Genomic DNA, 18,559 nt, shown 5'->3' on the forward strand with positions numbered 1-18,559 from the left:
GCACTGCCGTTTTCCACAGAAAGGATGTATTTTTTTGGTCAAAAAGCACTACAATTTTAGTTGTTTTCGCCCAACGTGGGGCTCGAACCCACGACCCTGAGATTAAGAGTCTCATGCTCTACCGACTGAGCTAGCCGGGCTCCTTTGGATGCTTATAGTTTTCTTCCCTATCCCTGCACTGCCGCTTTCCACAGATAGGATGCTGTGTAATCATAGGCTCTGGTGGAGTTTGGAAAGAAAATACACATCAGCCAGAGGCAGAAATAGTCTAAGAAAGTATCAAACACAATTACCAGTCAATATCAGAACGCATTGAAGAATATCTGGAAATAGCCGATTAAACCTGTGTGGAAAAAAGTCTTATTTGTGTTTTCTCCACTTTATTTTATAGTAAGATGATACATACTTTTTCTTTTACAGTGAATACATTAAGGTGTGGTATTGCCCCATTACAAATCATCCAGACATGCATTCATATATTGCATGTTAACAATCAAAATATTGCAAATATTGTAAAGAGACTTTCAATTTCTATTTTTTTGGTCAAAAAGCACTAAAATTTTAGTTGTTTTCGCCCAACGTGGGGTTCGCACCCACGACCCTGAGATTAAGAGTCTCATGCTCTACCGACTGAGCTAGCCGGGCTCCTTTGGATGCCTATAGTTTTCTTCCCTATCCCTGCACTGCCGCTTTCCACAGATAGGATGCTGTGTAATCATAGGCTCTGGTGGAGTTTGGAAAGAAAATACACATCAGCCAGAGGCAGAAATAGTCTAAGAAAGTATCAAACACAATTACCAGTCAATATCAGAACGCATTGAAGAATATCAGGAAATAGCCGATTAAACCTGTGTGGAAAAAAGTCTTATTTGTGTTTTCTCCACTTTATTTTATAGTAAGATGATACATACTTTTTCTTTTACAGTGAATACATTAAGGTGTGGTATTGCCCCATTACAAATCATCCAGACATGCATTCATATATTGCATATTAACAATCAAAATATTGCAAATATTGTAAAGAGACTTTCAATTTCTATTTTTTTGGTCAAAAAGCACTAAAATTTTAGTTGTTTTTGCCCAACGTGGGGTTCGCACCCACGACCCTGAGATTAAGAGTCTCATGCTCTACCGACTGAGCTAGCCGGGCTCCTTTTGATGCCTATAGTTTTCTTCCCTATCCCTGCACTGCCGCTTTCCACAGATAGGATGCTGTGTAATCATAGGCTCTGGTGGAGTTTGGAAAGAAAATACACATCAGCCAGAGGCAGAAATAGTCTAAGAAAGTATCAAACACAATTACCAGTCAATATCAGAACGCATTGAAGAATATCAGGAAATAGCCGATTAAACCTGTGTGGAAAAAAGTCTTATTTGTGTTTTCTCCACTTTATTTTATAGTAAGATGATGCATACTTTTTCTTTTACAGTGAATACATTAAGGTATGGTATTGCCCCATTACACATCATCCAGACATGCATTCATATATTGCATGTTAACAATGAAAATATTGCAAAGAGACTTTCAATTTCTATTTTTTTGGTCAAAAAGCACTAAAATTTTAGTTGTTTTCCCCCAACGTGGGGCTCGAACCCACGACCCTGAGATTAAGAGTCTCATGCCCTACCGACTGAGCTAGCCGGGCTCCTTTGGATACCTATAGTTTTCTTCCCTATCCCTGCACTGCCGTTTTCCACAGATAGGATGCTGTGTAATCATAGGCTCTGGTGGAGTTTGGAAAGAAAATACACATCAGCCAGAGGCAGAAATAGTCTAAGAAAGTATCAAACACAATTACCAGTCAATATCAGAACGCATTGAAGAATATCAGGAAATAGCCGATTAAACCTGTGTGGAAAAAAGTCTTATTTGTGTTTTCTCCACTTTATTTTATAGTAAGATGATACATACTTTTTCTTTTACAGTGAATACATTAAGGTGTGGTATTGCCCCATTACACATCATCCAGACATGCATTCATATATTGCATGTTAACAATGAAAATATTGCAAATATTGTAAAGAGACTTTCAATTTCTATTTTTTTGGTCAAAAAGCACGAAAATTTTAGTTGTTTTCGCCCAACGTTTTCTTCCCTATCCCTGCACTGCCGCTTTCCACAGATAGGATGTATTTTTTTGGTCAAAAAGCACTACAATTTTAGTTGTTTTCGCCCAACGTGGGGCTCGAACCCACGACCCTGAGATTAAGAGTCTCATGCCCTACCGACTGAGCTAGCCGGGCTCCTTTGGATACCTATAGTTTTCTTCCCTATCCCTGCACTGCCGTTTTCCACAGATAGGATGCTGTGTAATCATAGGCTCTGGTGGAGTTTGGAAAGAAAATACACATCAGCCAGAGGCAGAAATAGTCTAAGAAAGTATCAAACACAATTACCAGTCAATATCAGAACGCATTGAAGAATATCAGGAAATAGCCGATTAAACCTGTGTGGAAAAAAGTCTTATTTGTGTTTTCTCCACTTTATTTTATAGTAAGATGATACATACTTTTTCTTTTACAGTGAATACATTAAGGTGTGGTATTGCCCCATTACACATCATCCAGACATGCATTCATATATTGCATGTTAACAATGAAAATATTGCAAATATTGTAAAGAGACTTTCAATTTCTATTTTTTTGGTCAAAAAGCACGAAAATTTTAGTTGTTTTCGCCCAACGTTTTCTTCCCTATCCCTGCACTGCCGCTTTCCACAGATAGGATGTATTTTTTTGGTCAAAAAGCACTACAATTTTAGTTGTTTTCGCCCAACGTGGGGCTCGAACCCACGACCCTGAGATTAAGAGTCTCATGCTCTACCGACTGAGCTAGCCGGGCTCTTTTGAATGCCTATAGTTTTCTTCCCTATCCCTGCACTGCCGTTTTCCACAGATAGGATGCTGTGTAATCATAGGCTCTGGTGGAGTTTGGAAAGAAAATACACATCAGCCAGAGGCAGAAATAGTCTAAGAAAGTATCAAACACAATTACCAGTCAATATCAGAACGCATTGAAGAATATCAGGAAATAGCCGATTAAACCTGTGTGGAAAAAAGTCGTATTTGTGTTTTCTCCACTTTATTTTATAGTAAGATGATACATACTTTTTCTTTTACAGTGAATACATTAAGGTGTTGTATTGCCCCATTAGACATCATCCAGACATGCATTCATATATTGCATGTTAACAATCAAAATATTGCAAATATTGTAAAGAGACTTTCAATTTCTATTTTTTTGGTCAAAAAGCACTAAAATTTTAGTTGTTTTCACCCAACGTGGCGACCCTGAGATTAAGAGTCTCATGCTCTACCGACTGAGCTAGCCAGGCTCCTTTGGATGCCTATAGTTTTCTTCCCTATCCCTGCACTGCCGTTTTCCACAGATAGGATGTATTTTTTTGGTCAAAAAGCACTAAAATTTTAGTTGTTTTCGCCCAACGTGCGGCTCGAACCCACGACCCTGAGATTAAGAGTCTCATGCTCTACCGACTGAGCTAGCCGGGCTCCTTTGGATGCTTATAGTTTTCTTCCCTATCCCTGCACTGCCGTTTTCCACAGATAGGATGCTGTGTAATCATAGGCTCTGGTGGAGTTTGGAAAGAAAATACACATCAGCCAGAGGCAGAAATAGTCTAAGAAAGTATCAAACACAATTACCAGTCAATATCAGAACGCATTGAAGAATATCAGGAAATAGCCGATTAAACCTGTGTGGAAAAAAGTCTTATTTGTGTTTTCTCCACTTTATTTTATAGTAAGATGATACATACTTTTTCTTTTACAGTGAATACATTAAGGTGTGGTATTGCCCCATTACACATCATCCAGACATGCATTCATATATTGCATGTTAACAATGAAAATATTGCAAATATTGTAAAGAGACTTTCAATTTCTATTTTTTTGGTCAAAAAGCACTAAAATTTTAGTTGTTTTCGCCCAACGTGGGGCTCGAACCCACGACCCTGAGATTAAGAGTCTCATGCTCTACCGACTGAGCTAGCCAGGCTCCTTTAGATGCCTATAGTTTTCTTCCCTATCCCTGCACTGCCGTTTTCCACAGATAGGATGCTGTGTAATCATAGGCTCTGGTGGAGTTTGGAAAGAAAATACACATCAGCCAGAGGCAGAAATAGTCTAAGAAAGTATCAAACACAATTACCAGTCAATATCAGAACGCATTGAAGAATATCAGGAAATAGCCGATTAAACCTGTGTGGAAAAAAGTCTTATTTGTGTTTTCTCCACTTTATTTTATAGTAAGATGATACATACTTTTTCTTTTACAGTGAATACATTAAGGTGTGGTATTGCCCCATTACACATCATCCAGACATGCATTCATATATTGCATGTTAACAATGAAAATATTGCAAATATTGTAAAGAGACTTTCAATTTCTATTTTTTTGGTCAAAAAGCACGAAAATTTTAGTTGTTTTCGCCCAACGTTTTCTTCCCTATCCCTGCACTGCCGCTTTCCACAGATAGGATGTATTTTTTCGTCAAAAAGCACTACAATTTTAGTTGTTTTCACCCAACGTGGGGCTCGAACCCACAACCCTGAGATTAAGAGTCTCATGCTCTACCGACTGAGCTAGCCGGGCTCCTTTGAATGCCTATAGTTTTCTTCCCTATCCCTGCACTGCCGTTTTCCACAGATAGGATGCTGTGTAATCATAGGCTCTGGTGGAGTTTGGAAAGAAAATACACATCAGCCAGAGGCAGAAATAGTCTAAGAAAGTATCAAACACAATTACCAGTCAATATCAGAACGCATTGAAGAATATCAGGAAATAGCCGATTAAACCTGTGTGGAAAAAAGTCGTATTTGTGTTTTCTCCACTTTATTTTATAGTAAGATGATACATACTTTTTCTTTTACAGTGAATACATTAAGGTGTTGTATTGCCCCATTAGACATCATCCAGACATGCATTCATATATTGCATGTTAACAATCAAAATATTGCAAATATTGTAAAGAGACTTTCAATTTCTATTTTTTTGGTCAAAAAGAACTAAAATTTTAGTTGTTTTCACCCAACGTGGCGACCCTGAGATTAAGAGTCTCATGCTCTACCGACTGAGCTAGCCGGGCTCCTTTGGATGCCTATAGTTTTCTTCCCTATCCCTGCACTGCCGTTTTCCACAGATAGGATGTATTTTTTTGGTCAAAAAGCACTAAAATTTTAGTTGTTTTCGCCCAACGTGCGGCTCGAACCCACGACCCTGAGATTAAGAGTCTCATGCTCTACCGACTGAGCTAGCCGGGCTCCTTTGGATGCCTATAGTTTTCTTCCCTATCCCTGCACTGCCGTTTTCCACAGATAGGATGTATTTTTTTGGTCAAAAAGTCCTACAATTTTAGTTGTTTTTGCCCAACGTGGGGCTCGAACCCACAACCCTGAGATTAAGAGTCTCATGCTCTACCGACTGAGCTAGCCGGGCTCCTTTGGATACCTATAATTTTCTTCCCTATCCCTGCACTGCCGTTTTCCACAGATAGGATGTATTTTTTTGGTCAAAAAGCACTAAAATTTTAGTTGTTTTCGCCCAACGTGGGGCTCGAACCCACGACCCTGAGATTAAGAGTCTCATGCTCTACCGACTGAGCTAGCCGGGCTCCTTTGGATGCCTATAGTTTTCTTCCCTATCCCTGCACTGCCGCTTTCCACAGATAGGATGCTGTGTAATCATAGGCTCTGGTGGAGTTTGGAAAGAAAATACACATCAGCCAGAGGCAGAAATAGTCTAAGAAAGTATCAAACACAATTACCAGTCAATATCAGAACGCATTGAAGAATATCAGGAAATAGCCGATTAAACCTGTGTGGAAAAAAGTCTTATTTGTGTTTTCTCCACTTTATTTTATAGTAAGATGATACATACTTTTTCTTTTACAGTGAATACATTAAGGTGTGGTATTGCCCCATTACACATCATCCAGACATGCATTCATATATTGCATGTTAACAATGAAAATATTGCAAATATTGTAAAGAGACTTTCAATTTCTATTTTTTTGGTCAAAAAGCACTAAAATTTTAGTTGTTTTCACCCAACGTGGCGACCCTGAGATTAAGAGTCTCATGCTCTACCGACTGAGCTAGCCAGGCTCCTTTGGATGCCTATAGTTTTCTTCCCTATCCCTGCACTGCCGTTTTCCACAGATAGGATGTATTTTTTTGGTCAAAAAGCACTAAAATTTTAGTTGTTTTCGCCCAACGTGCGGCTCGAACCCACGACCCTGAGATTAAGAGTCTCATGCTCTACCGACTGAGCTAGCCGGGCTCCTTTGGATGCTTATAGTTTTCTTCCCTATCCCTGCACTGCCGTTTTCCACAGATAGGATGCTGTGTAATCATAGGCTCTGGTGGAGTTTGGAAAGAAAATACACATCAGCCAGAGGCAGAAATAGTCTAAGAAAGTATCAAACACAATTACCAGTCAATATCAGAACGCATTGAAGAATATCAGGAAATAGCCGATTAAACCTGTGTGGAAAAAAGTCTTATTTGTGTTTTCTCCACTTTATTTTATAGTAAGATGATACATACTTTTTCTTTTACAGTGAATACATTAAGGTGTGGTATTGCCCCATTACACATCATCCAGACATGCATTCATATATTGCATGTTAACAATGAAAATATTGCAAATATTGTAAAGAGACTTTCAATTTCTATTTTTTTGGTCAAAAAGCACTAAAATTTTAGTTGTTTTCGCCCAACGTGGGGCTCGAACCCACGACCCTGAGATTAAGAGTCTCATGCTCTACCGACTGAGCTAGCCAGGCTCCCTTAGATGCCTATAGTTTTCTTCCCTATCCCTGCACTGCCGTTTTCCACAGATAGGATGTATTTTTTTGGTCAAAAAGCATTACAATTTTTGTTGTGTTCGCCCAACGTGGGGCTCGAACCCACGACCCTGAGATTAAGAGTCTCATGCTCTACCGACTGAGCTAGCCGGGCTCCTTTGGATGCCTATAGTTTTCTTCCCTATCCCTGCACTGCCGTTTTCCACAGATAGGATGCTGTGTAATCATAGGCTCTGGTGGAGTTTGGAAAGAAAATACACATCAGCCAGAGGCAGAAATAGTCTAAGAAAGTATCAAACACAATTACCAGTCAATATCAGAACGCATTGAAGAATATCAGGAAATAGCCGATTAAACCTGTGTGGAAAAAAGTCTTATTTGTGTTTTCTCCACTTTATTTTATAGTAAGATGATACATACTTTTTCTTTTACAGTGAATACATTAAGGTGTGGTATTGCCCCATTACACATCATCCAGACATGCATTCATATATTGCATGTTAACAGTGAAAATATTGCAAATATTGTAAAGAGACTTTCAATTTCTATGTTTTTGGTCAAAAAGCACTAAAATTTTAGTTGTTTTCGCCCAACGTGGGGCTCGAACCCACGACCCTGAGATTAAGAGTCTCATGCTCTACCGACTGAGCTAGCCGGGCTCCTTTGGATGCCTATAGTTTTCTTCCCTATCCCTGCACTGCCGTTTTCCACAGATAGGATGTATTTTTTTGGTCAAAAAGTCCTACAATTTTAGTTGTTTTTGCCCAACGTGGGGCTCGAACCCACAACCCTGAGATTAAGATTCTCATGCTCTACCGACTGAGCTAGCCGGGCTCCTTTGGATACTTATAATTTTCTTCCCTATCCCTGCACTGCCGTTTTCCACAGATAGGATGTATTTTTTTGGTCAAAAAGCACTAAAATTTTAGTTGTTTTCGCCCAACGTGGGGCTCGAACCCACGACCCTGAGATTAAGAGTCTCATGCTCTACCGACTGAGCTAGCCGGGCTCCTTTGGATGCCTATAGTTTTCTTCCCTATCCCTGCACTGCCGCTTTCCACAGATAGGATGCTGTGTAATCATAGGCTCTGGTGGAGTTTGGAAAGAAAATACACATCAGCCAGAGGCAGAAATAGTCTAAGAAAGTATCAAACACAATTACCAGTCAATATCAGAACGCATTGAAGAATATCAGGAAATAGCCGATTAAACCTGTGTGGAAAAAAGTCTTATTTGTGTTTTCTCCACTTTATTTTATAGTAAGATGATACATACTTTTTCTTTTACAGTGAATACATTAAGGTGTGGTATTGCCCCATTACACATCATCCAGACATGCATTCATATATTGCATGTTAACAATGAAAATATTGCAAATATTGTAAAGAGACTTTCAATTTCTATTTTTTTGGTCAAAAAGCAATAAAATTTTAGTTGTTTTCGCCCAACGTGGGGCTCGCACCCACGACCCTGAGATTAAGAGTCTCATGCTCTACCGACTGAGCTAGCCGGGCTCCTTTGGATGCCTATAGTTTTCTTCTCTATCCCTGCACTGCCGTTTTCCACAGATAGGATGCTGTGTAATCATAGGCTCTGGTGGAGTTTGGAAAGAAAATACACATCAGCCAGAGGCAGAAATAGTCTAAGAAAGTATCAAACACAATTACCAGTCAATATCAGAACGCATTGAAGAATATCAGGAAATAGCCGATTAAACCTGTGTGGAAAAAAGTCTTATTTGTGTTTTCTCCACTTTATTTTATACTAAGATGATGCATACTTTTTCTTTTACAGTGAATACATTAAGGTATGGTATTGCCCCATTACACATCATCCAGACATGCATTCATATATTGCATGTTAACAATGAAAATATTACAAAGAGACTTTCAATTTCTATTTTTTTGGTCAAAAAGCACTAAAATTTTAGTTGTTTTCGCCCAACGCGGGGCTCGAACCCACGACCCTGAAATGAAGAGTCTCATGCTCTACCGACTGAGCTAGCCAGGTTCCTTTGGATGCCTATAGTTTTCTTCCCTATCCCTGCACTGCCGCTTTCCACAGATAGGATGCTGTGTAATCATAGGCTCTGGTGGAGTTTGGAAAGAAAATACACATCAGCCAGAGGCAGAAATAGTCTAAGAAAGTATCAAACACAATTACCAGTCAATATCAGAACGCATTGAAGAATATCAGGAAATAGCCGATTAAACCTGTGTGGAAAAAAGTCTTATTTGTGTTTTCTCCACTTTATTTTATAGTAAGATGATACATACTTTTTCTTTTACAGTGAATACATTAAGGTGTGGTATTGCCCCATTACACATCATCCAGACATGCATTCATATATTGCATGTTAACAATCAAAATATTGCAAATATTGTAAAGAGACTTTCAATTTCTATTTTTTTGGTCAAAAAGCACTAAAATTTTAGTTGTTTTCGCCCAACGTGGGGTTCGCACCCACGACCCTGAGATTAAGAGTCTCATGCTCTACCGACTGAGCTAGCCGGGCTCCTTTGGATGTCTATAGTTTTCTTCCCTATCCCTGCACTGCCGCTTTCCACAGATAGGATGCTGTGTAATCATAGGCTCTGGTGGAGTTTGGAAAGAAAATACACATCAGCCAGAGGCAGAAATAGTCTAAGAAAGTATCAAACACAATTACCAGTCAATATCAGAACGCATTGAAGAATATCAGGAAATAGCCGATTAAACCTGTGTGGAAAAAAGTCTTATTTGTGTTTTCTCCACTTTATTTTATAGTAAGATGATGCATACTTTTTCTTTTACAGTGAATACATTAAGGTATGGTATTGCCCCATTACACATCATCCAGACATGCATTCATATATTGCATGTTAACAATGAAAATATTACAAAGAGACTTTCAATTTCTATTTTTTTGGTCAAAAAGCACTAAAATTTTAGTTGTTTTCGCCCAACGCGGGGCTCGAACCCACGACCCTGAAATGAAGAGTCTCATGCTCTACCGACTGAGCTAGCCAGGTTCCTTTGGATGCCTATAGTTTTCTTCCCTATCCCTGCACTGCCGCTTTCCACAGATAGGATGCTGTGTAATCATAGGCTCTGGTGGAGTTTGGAAAGAAAATACACATCAGCCAGAGGCAGAAATAGTCTAAGAAAGTATCAAACACAATTACCAGTCAATATCAGAACGCATTGAAGAATATCAGGAAATAGCCGATTAAACCTGTGTGGAAAAAAGTCTTATTTGTGTTTTCTCCACTTTATTTTATAGTAAGATGATACATACTTTTTCTTTTACAGTGAATACATTAAGGTGTGGTATTGCCCCATTACACATCATCCAGACATGCATTCATATATTGCATGTTAACAATCAAAATATTGCAAATATTGTAAAGAGACTTTCAATTTCTATTTTTTTGGTCAAAAAGCAATAAAATTTTAGTTGTTTTCGCCCAACGTGGGGCTCGCACCCACGACCCTGAGATTAAGAGTCTCATGCTCTACCGACTGAGCTAGCCGGGCTCCTTTGGATGCCTATAGTTTTCTTCTCTATCCCTGCATTGCCGTTTTCCACAGATAGGATGCTGTGTAATCATAGGCTCTGGTGGAGTTTGGAAAGAAAATACACATCAGCCAGAGGCAGAAATAGTCTAAGAAAGTATCAAACACAATTACCAGTCAATATCAGAACGCATTGAAGAATATCAGGAAATAGCCGATTAAACCTGTGTGGAAAAAAGTCTTATTTGTGTTTTCTCCACTTTATTTTATAGTAAGATGATACATACTTTTTCTTTTACAGTGAATACATTAAGGTGTGGTATTGCCCCATTACAAATCATCCAGACATGCATTCATATATTGCATGTTAACAATCAAAATATTGCAAATATTGTAAAGAGACTTTCAATTTCTATTTTTTTGGTCAAAAAGCACTAAAATTTTAGTTGTTTTCGCCCAACGTGGGGTTCGCACCCACGACCCTGAGATTAAGAGTCTCATGCTCTACTGACTGAGCTAGCCGGGCTCCTTTGGATGCCTATAGTTTTCTTCCCTATCCCTGCACTGCCGCTTTCCACAGATAGGATGCTGTGTAATCATAGGCTCTGGTGGAGTTTGGAAAGAAAATACACATCAGCCAGAGGCAGAAATAGTCTAAGAAAGTATCAAACACAATTACCAGTCAATATCAGAACGCATTGAAGAATATCAGGAAATAGCCGATTAAACCTGTGTGGAAAAAAGTCTTATTTGTGTTTTCTCCACTTTATTTTATAGTAAGATGATGCATACTTTTTCTTTTACAGTGAATACATTAAGGTATGGTATTGCCCCATTACACATCATCCAGACATGCATTCATATATTGCATGTTAACAATGAAAATATTACAAAGAGACTTTCAATTTCTATTTTTTTGGTGAAAAAGCACTAAAATTTTAGTTGTTTTCGCCCAACGCAGGGCTCGAACCCACGACCCTGAAATGAAGAGTCTCATGCTCTACCGACTGAGCTAGCCAGGTTCCTTTGGATGCCTATAGTTTTCTTCCCTATCCCTGCACTGCCGCTTTCCACAGATAGGATGCTGTGTAATCATAGGCTCTGGTGGAGTTTGGAAAGAAAATACACATCAGCCAGAGGCAGAAATAGTCTAAGAAAGTATCAAACACAATTACCAGTCAATATCAGAACGCATTGAAGAATATCAGGAAATAGCCGATTAAACCTGTGTGGAAAAAAGTCTTATTTGTGTTTTCTCCACTTTATTTTATAGTAAGATGATACATACTTTTTCTCTTACAGTGAATACATTAAGGTGTGGTATTGCCCCATTACACATCATCCAGACATGCATTCATATATTGCATGTTAACAATCAAAATATTGCAAATATTGTAAAGAGACTTTCAATTTCTATTTTTTTGGTCAAAAAGCACGAAAATTTTAGTTGTTTTCGCCCAACGTTTTCTTCCCTATCCCTGCACTGCCGCTTTCCACAGATAGGATGTATTTTTTCGTCAAAAAGCACTACAATTTTAGTTGTTTTCACCCAACGTGGGGCTCGAACCCACAACCCTGAGATTAAGAGTCTCATGCTCTACCGACTGAGCTAGCCGGGCTCCTTTGAATGCCTATAGTTTTCTTCCCTATCCCTGCACTGCCGTTTTCCACAGATAGGATGCTGTGTAATCATAGGCTCTGGTGGAGTTTGGAAAGAAAATACACATCAGCCAGAGGCAGAAATAGTCTAAGAAAGTATCAAACACAATTACCAGTCAATATCAGAACGCATTGAAGAATATCAGGAAATAGCCGATTAAACCTGTGTGGAAAAAAGTCGTATTTGTGTTTTCTCCACTTTATTTTATAGTAAGATGATACATACTTTTTCTTTTACAGTGAATACATTAAGGTGTTGTATTGCCCCATTAGACATCATCCAGACATGCATTCATATATTGCATGTTAACAATCAAAATATTGCAAATATTGTAAAGAGACTTTCAATTTCTATTTTTTTGGTCAAAAAGAACTAAAATTTTAGTTGTTTTCACCCAACGTGGCGACCCTGAGATTAAGAGTCTCATGCTCTACCGACTGAGCTAGCCGGGCTCCTTTGGATGCCTATAGTTTTCTTCCCTATCCCTGCACTGCCGTTTTCCACAGATAGGATGTATTTTTTTGGTCAAAAAGCACTAAAATTTTAGTTGTTTTCGCCCAACGTGCGGCTCGAACCCACGACCCTGAGATTAAGAGTCTCATGCTCTACCGACTGAGCTAGCCGGGCTCCTTTGGATGCCTATAGTTTTCTTCCCTATCCCTGCACTGCCGTTTTCCACAGATAGGATGTATTTTTTTGGTCAAAAAGTCCTACAATTTTAGTTGTTTTTGCCCAACGTGGGGCTCGAACCCACAACCCTGAGATTAAGAGTCTCATGCTCTACCGACTGAGCTAGCCGGGCTCCTTTGGATACCTATAATTTTCTTCCCTATCCCTGCACTGCCGTTTTCCACAGATAGGATGTATTTTTTTGGTCAAAAAGCACTAAAATTTTAGTTGTTTTCGCCCAACGTGGGGCTCGAACCCACGACCCTGAGATTAAGAGTCTCATGCTCTACCGACTGAGCTAGCCGGGCTCCTTTGGATGCCTATAGTTTTCTTCCCTATCCCTGCACTGCCGCTTTCCACAGATAGGATGCTGTGTAATCATAGGCTCTGGTGGAGTTTGGAAAGAAAATACACATCAGCCAGAGGCAGAAATAGTCTAAGAAAGTATCAAACACAATTACCAGTCAATATCAGAACGCATTGAAGAATATCAGGAAATAGCCGATTAAACCTGTGTGGAAAAAAGTCTTATTTGTGTTTTCTCCACTTTATTTTATAGTAAGATGATACATACTTTTTCTTTTACAGTGAATACATTAAGGTGTGGTATTGCCCCATTACACATCATCCAGACATGCATTCATATATTGCATGTTAACAATGAAAATATTGCAAATATTGTAAAGAGACTTTCAATTTCTATTTTTTTGGTCAAAAAGCACTAAAATTTTAGTTGTTTTCACCCAACGTGGCGACCCTGAGATTAAGAGTCTCATGCTCTACCGACTGAGCTAGCCAGGCTCCTTTGGATGCCTATAGTTTTCTTCCCTATCCCTGCACTGCCGTTTTCCACAGATAGGATGTATTTTTTTGGTCAAAAAGCACTAAAATTTTAGTTGTTTTCGCCCAACGTGCGGCTCGAACCCACGACCCTGAGATTAAGAGTCTCATGCTCTACCGACTGAGCTAGCCGGGCTCCTTTGGATGCTTATAGTTTTCTTCCCTATCCCTGCACTGCCGTTTTCCACAGATAGGATGCTGTGTAATCATAGGCTCTGGTGGAGTTTGGAAAGAAAATACACATCAGCCAGAGGCAGAAATAGTCTAAGAAAGTATCAAACACAATTACCAGTCAATATCAGAACGCATTGAAGAATATCAGGAAATAGCCGATTAAACCTGTGTGGAAAAAAGTCTTATTTGTGTTTTCTCCACTTTATTTTATAGTAAGATGATACATACTTTTTCTTTTACAGTGAATACATTAAGGTGTGGTATTGCCCCATTACACATCATCCAGACATGCATTCATATATTGCATGTTAACAATGAAAATATTGCAAATATTGTAAAGAGACTTTCAATTTCTATTTTTTTGGTCAAAAAGCACTAAAATTTTAGTTGTTTTCGCCCAACGTGGGGCTCGAACCCACGACCCTGAGATTAAGAGTCTCATGCTCTACCGACTGAGCTAGCCAGGCTCCCTTAGATGCCTATAGTTTTCTTCCCTATCCCTGCACTGCCGTTTTCCACAGATAGGATGTATTTTTTTGGTCAAAAAGCATTACAATTTTTGTTGTGTTCGCCCAACGTGGGGCTCGAACCCACGACCCTGAGATTAAGAGTCTCATGCTCTACCGACTGAGCTAGCCGGGCTCCTTTGGATGCCTATAGTTTTCTTCCCTATCCCTGCACTGCCGTTTTCCACAGATAGGATGCTGTGTAATCATAGGCTCTGGTGGAGTTTGGAAAGAAAATACACATCAGCCAGAGGCAGAAATAGTCTAAGAAAGTATCAAACACAATTACCAGTCAATATCAGAACGCATTGAAGAATATCAGGAAATAGCCGATTAAACCTGTGTGGAAAAAAGTCTTATTTGTGTTTTCTCCACTTTATTTTATAGTAAGATGATACATACTTTTTCTTTTACAGTGAATACATTAAGGTGTGGTATTGCCCCATTACACATCATCCAGACATGCATTCATATATTGCATGTTAACAGTGAAAATATTGCAAATATTGTAAAGAGACTTTCAATTTCTATGTTTTTGGTCAAAAAGCACTAAAATTTTAGTTGTTTTCGCCCAACGTGGGGCTCGAACCCACGACCCTGAGATTAAGAGTCTCATGCTCTACCGACTGAGCTAGCCGGGCTCCTTTGGATGCCTATAGTTTTCTTCCCTATCCCTGCACTGCCGTTTTCCACAGATAGGATGTATTTTTTTGGTCAAAAAGTCCTACAATTTTAGTTGTTTTTGCCCAACGTGGGGCTCGAACCCACAACCCTGAGATTAAGATTCTCATGCTCTACCGACTGAGCTAGCCGGGCTCCTTTGGATACTTATAATTTTCTTCCCTATCCCTGCACTGCCGTTTTCCACAGATAGGATGTATTTTTTTGGTCAAAAAGCACTAAAATTTTAGTTGTTTTCGCCCAACGTGGGGCTCGAACCCACGACCCTGAGATTAAGAGTCTCATGCTCTACCGACTGAGCTAGCCGGGCTCCTTTGGATGCCTATAGTTTTCTTCCCTATCCCTGCACTGCCGCTTTCCACAGATAGGATGCTGTGTAATCATAGGCTCTGGTGGAGTTTGGAAAGAAAATACACATCAGCCAGAGGCAGAAATAGTCTAAGAAAGTATCAAACACAATTACCAGTCAATATCAGAACGCATTGAAGAATATCAGGAAATAGCCGATTAAACCTGTGTGGAAAAAAGTCTTATTTGTGTTTTCTCCACTTTATTTTATAGTAAGATGATACATACTTTTTCTTTTACAGTGAATACATTAAGGTGTGGTATTGCCCCATTACACATCATCCAGACATGCATTCATATATTGCATGTTAACAATGAAAATATTGCAAATATTGTAAAGAGACTTTCAATTTCTATTTTTTTGGTCAAAAAGCAATAAAATTTTAGTTGTTTTCGCCCAACGTGGGGCTCGCACCCACGACCCTGAGATTAAGAGTCTCATGCTCTACCGACTGAGCTAGCCGGGCTCCTTTGGATGCCTATAGTTTTCTTCTCTATCCCTGCACTGCCGTTTTCCACAGATAGGATGCTGTGTAATCATAGGCTCTGGTGGAGTTTGGAAAGAAAATACACATCAGCCAGAGGCAGAAATAGTCTAAGAAAGTATCAAACACAATTACCAGTCAATATCAGAACGCATTGAAGAATATCAGGAAATAGCCGATTAAACCTGTGTGGAAAAAAGTCTTATTTGTGTTTTCTCCACTTTATTTTATACTAAGATGATGCATACTTTTTCTTTTACAGTGAATACATTAAGGTATGGTATTGCCCCATTACACATCATCCAGACATGCATTCATATATTGCATGTTAACAATGAAAATATTACAAAGAGACTTTCAATTTCTATTTTTTTGGTCAAAAAGCACTAAAATTTTAGTTGTTTTCGCCCAACGCGGGGCTCGAACCCACGACCCTGAAATGAAGAGTCTCATGCTCTACCGACTGAGCTAGCCAGGTTCCTTTGGATGCCTATAGTTTTCTTCCCTATCCCTGCACTGCCGCTTTCCACAGATAGGATGCTGTGTAATCATAGGCTCTGGTGGAGTTTGGAAAGAAAATACACATCAGCCAGAGGCAGAAATAGTCTAAGAAAGTATCAAACACAATTACCAGTCAATATCAGAACGCATTGAAGAATATCAGGAAATAGCCGATTAAACCTGTGTGGAAAAAAGTCTTATTTGTGTTTTCTCCACTTTATTTTATAGTAAGATGATACATACTTTTTCTTTTACAGTGAATACATTAAGGTGTGGTATTGCCCCATTACACATCATCCAGACATGCATTCATATATTGCATGTTAACAATCAAAATATTGCAAATATTGTAAAGAGACTTTCAATTTCTATTTTTTTGGTCAAAAAGCACTAAAATTTTAGTTGTTTTCGCCCAACGTGGGGTTCGCACCCACGACCCTGAGATTAAGAGTCTCATGCTCTACCGACTGAGCTAGCCGGGCTCCTTTGGATGTCTATAGTTTTCTTCCCTATCCCTGCACTGCCGCTTTCCACAGATAGGATGCTGTGTAATCATAGGCTCTGGTGGAGTTTGGAAAGAAAATACACATCAGCCAGAGGCAGAAATAGTCTAAGAAAGTATCAAACACAATTACCAGTCAATATCAGAACGCATTGAAGAATATCAGGAAATAGCCGATTAAACCTGTGTGGAAAAAAGTCTTATTTGTGTTTTCTCCACTTTATTTTATAGTAAGATGATGCATACTTTTTCTTTTACAGTGAATACATTAAGGTATGGTATTGCCCCATTACACATCATCCAGACATGCATTCATATATTGCATGTTAACAATGAAAATATTACAAAGAGACTTTCAATTTCTATTTTTTTGGTCAAAAAGCACTAAAATTTTAGTTGTTTTCGCCCAACGCGGGGCTCGAACCCACGACCCTGAAATGAAGAGTCTCATGCTCTACCGACTGAGCTAGCCAGGTTCCTTTGGATGCCTATAGTTTTCTTCCCTATCCCTGCACTGCCGCTTTCCACAGATAGGATGCTGTGTAATCATAGGCTCTGGTGGAGTTTGGAAAGAAAATACACATCAGCCAGAGGCAGAAATAGTCTAAGAAAGTATCAAACACAATTACCAGTCAATATCAGAACGCATTGAAGAATATCAGGAAATAGCCGATTAAACCTGTGTGGAAAAAAGTCTTATTTGTGTTTTCTCCACTTTATTTTATAGTAAGATGATACATACTTTTTCTTTTACAGTGAATACATTAAGGTGTGGTATTGCCCCATTACACATCATCCAGACATGCATTCATATATTGCATGTTAACAATCAAAATATTGCAAATATTGTAAAGAGACTTTCAATTTCTATTTTTTTGGTCAAAAAGCAATAAAATTTTAGTTGTTTTCGCCCAACGTGGGGCTCGCACCCACGACCCTGAGATTAAGAGTCTCATGCTCTACCGACTGAGCTAGCCGGGCTCCTTTGGATGCCTATAGTTTTCTTCTCTATCCCTGCATTGCCGTTTTCCACAGATAGGATGCTGTGTAATCATAGGCTCTGGTGGAGTTTGGAAAGAAAATACACATCAGCCAGAGGCAGAAATAGTCTAAGAAAGTATCAAACACAATTACCAGTCAATATCAGAACGCATTGAAGAATATCAGGAAATAGCCGATTAAACCTGTGTGGAAAAAAGTCTTATTTGTGTTTTCTCCACTTTATTTTATAGTAAGATGATACATACTTTTTCTTTTACAGTGAATACATTAAGGTGTGGTATTGCCCCATTACAAATCATCCAGACATGCATTCATATATTGCATGTTAACAATCAAAATATTGCAAATATTGTAAAGAGACTTTCAATTTCTATTTTTTTGGTCAAAAAGCACTAAAATTTTAGTTGTTTTCGCCCAACGTGGGGTTCGCACCCACGACCCTGAGATTAAGAGTCTCATGCTCTACTGACTGAGCTAGCCGGGCTCCTTTGGATGCCTATAGTTTTCTTCCCTATCCCTGCACTGCCGCTTTCCACAGATAGGATGCTGTGTAATCATAGGCTCTGGTGGAGTTTGGAAAGAAAATACACATCAGCCAGAGGCAGAAATAGTCTAAGAAAGTATCAAACACAATTACCAGTCAATATCAGAACGCATTGAAGAATATCAGGAAATAGCCGATTAAACCTGTGTGGAAAAAAGTCTTATTTGTGTTTTCTCCACTTTATTTTATAGTAAGATGATGCATACTTTTTCTTTTACAGTGAATACATTAAGGTATGGTATTGCCCCATTACACATCATCCAGACATGCATTCATATATTGCATGTTAACAATGAAAATATTACAAAGAGACTTTCAATTTCTATTT

The 18,559-nt window shown here is 38.9% G+C and overlaps 10 non-coding genes across 10 annotated transcripts; all 10 read right to left on the reverse strand.

Moving 5' to 3' along the window:
* Positions 1 to 67: 67 nt before the first annotated feature.
* Positions 68 to 140, reverse strand: TRNAK-CUU (transfer RNA lysine (anticodon CUU)). The gene has a single exon. It is a non-coding gene; the product is annotated as a tRNA-Lys (tRNA).
* Positions 141 to 2,769: 2,629 nt separating this feature from the next.
* On the reverse strand, positions 2,770 to 2,842 carry TRNAK-CUU (transfer RNA lysine (anticodon CUU)). Its single transcript has one exon. It is a non-coding gene; the product is annotated as a tRNA-Lys (tRNA).
* A 2,715-nt stretch (positions 2,843 to 5,557) lies between these two features.
* On the reverse strand, positions 5,558 to 5,630 carry TRNAK-CUU (transfer RNA lysine (anticodon CUU)). The gene has a single exon. It is a non-coding gene; the product is annotated as a tRNA-Lys (tRNA).
* Positions 5,631 to 6,905: 1,275 nt separating this feature from the next.
* TRNAK-CUU (transfer RNA lysine (anticodon CUU)) lies at positions 6,906 to 6,978 on the reverse strand. The gene has a single exon. It is a non-coding gene; the product is annotated as a tRNA-Lys (tRNA).
* A 432-nt stretch (positions 6,979 to 7,410) lies between these two features.
* On the reverse strand, positions 7,411 to 7,483 carry TRNAK-CUU (transfer RNA lysine (anticodon CUU)). Its single transcript has one exon. It is a non-coding gene; the product is annotated as a tRNA-Lys (tRNA).
* A 277-nt stretch (positions 7,484 to 7,760) lies between these two features.
* Positions 7,761 to 7,833, reverse strand: TRNAK-CUU (transfer RNA lysine (anticodon CUU)). The gene has a single exon. It is a non-coding gene; the product is annotated as a tRNA-Lys (tRNA).
* A 5,050-nt stretch (positions 7,834 to 12,883) lies between these two features.
* On the reverse strand, positions 12,884 to 12,956 carry TRNAK-CUU (transfer RNA lysine (anticodon CUU)). The gene has a single exon. It is a non-coding gene; the product is annotated as a tRNA-Lys (tRNA).
* Positions 12,957 to 14,231: 1,275 nt separating this feature from the next.
* Positions 14,232 to 14,304, reverse strand: TRNAK-CUU (transfer RNA lysine (anticodon CUU)). The gene has a single exon. It is a non-coding gene; the product is annotated as a tRNA-Lys (tRNA).
* Positions 14,305 to 14,736: 432 nt separating this feature from the next.
* On the reverse strand, positions 14,737 to 14,809 carry TRNAK-CUU (transfer RNA lysine (anticodon CUU)). The gene has a single exon. It is a non-coding gene; the product is annotated as a tRNA-Lys (tRNA).
* Positions 14,810 to 15,086: 277 nt separating this feature from the next.
* Positions 15,087 to 15,159, reverse strand: TRNAK-CUU (transfer RNA lysine (anticodon CUU)). Its single transcript has one exon. It is a non-coding gene; the product is annotated as a tRNA-Lys (tRNA).
* Between the last annotated feature and the right edge of the window lie 3,400 nt (positions 15,160 to 18,559).

The sequence above is a fragment of the Ambystoma mexicanum genome, chromosome 4q (genome assembly GCF_040938575.1).
Source record: "Ambystoma mexicanum isolate Mex_15411 chromosome 4q, UKY_AmexF1_1, whole genome shotgun sequence".
Lineage (NCBI taxonomy): Eukaryota > Metazoa > Chordata > Amphibia > Caudata > Ambystomatidae > Ambystoma > Ambystoma mexicanum.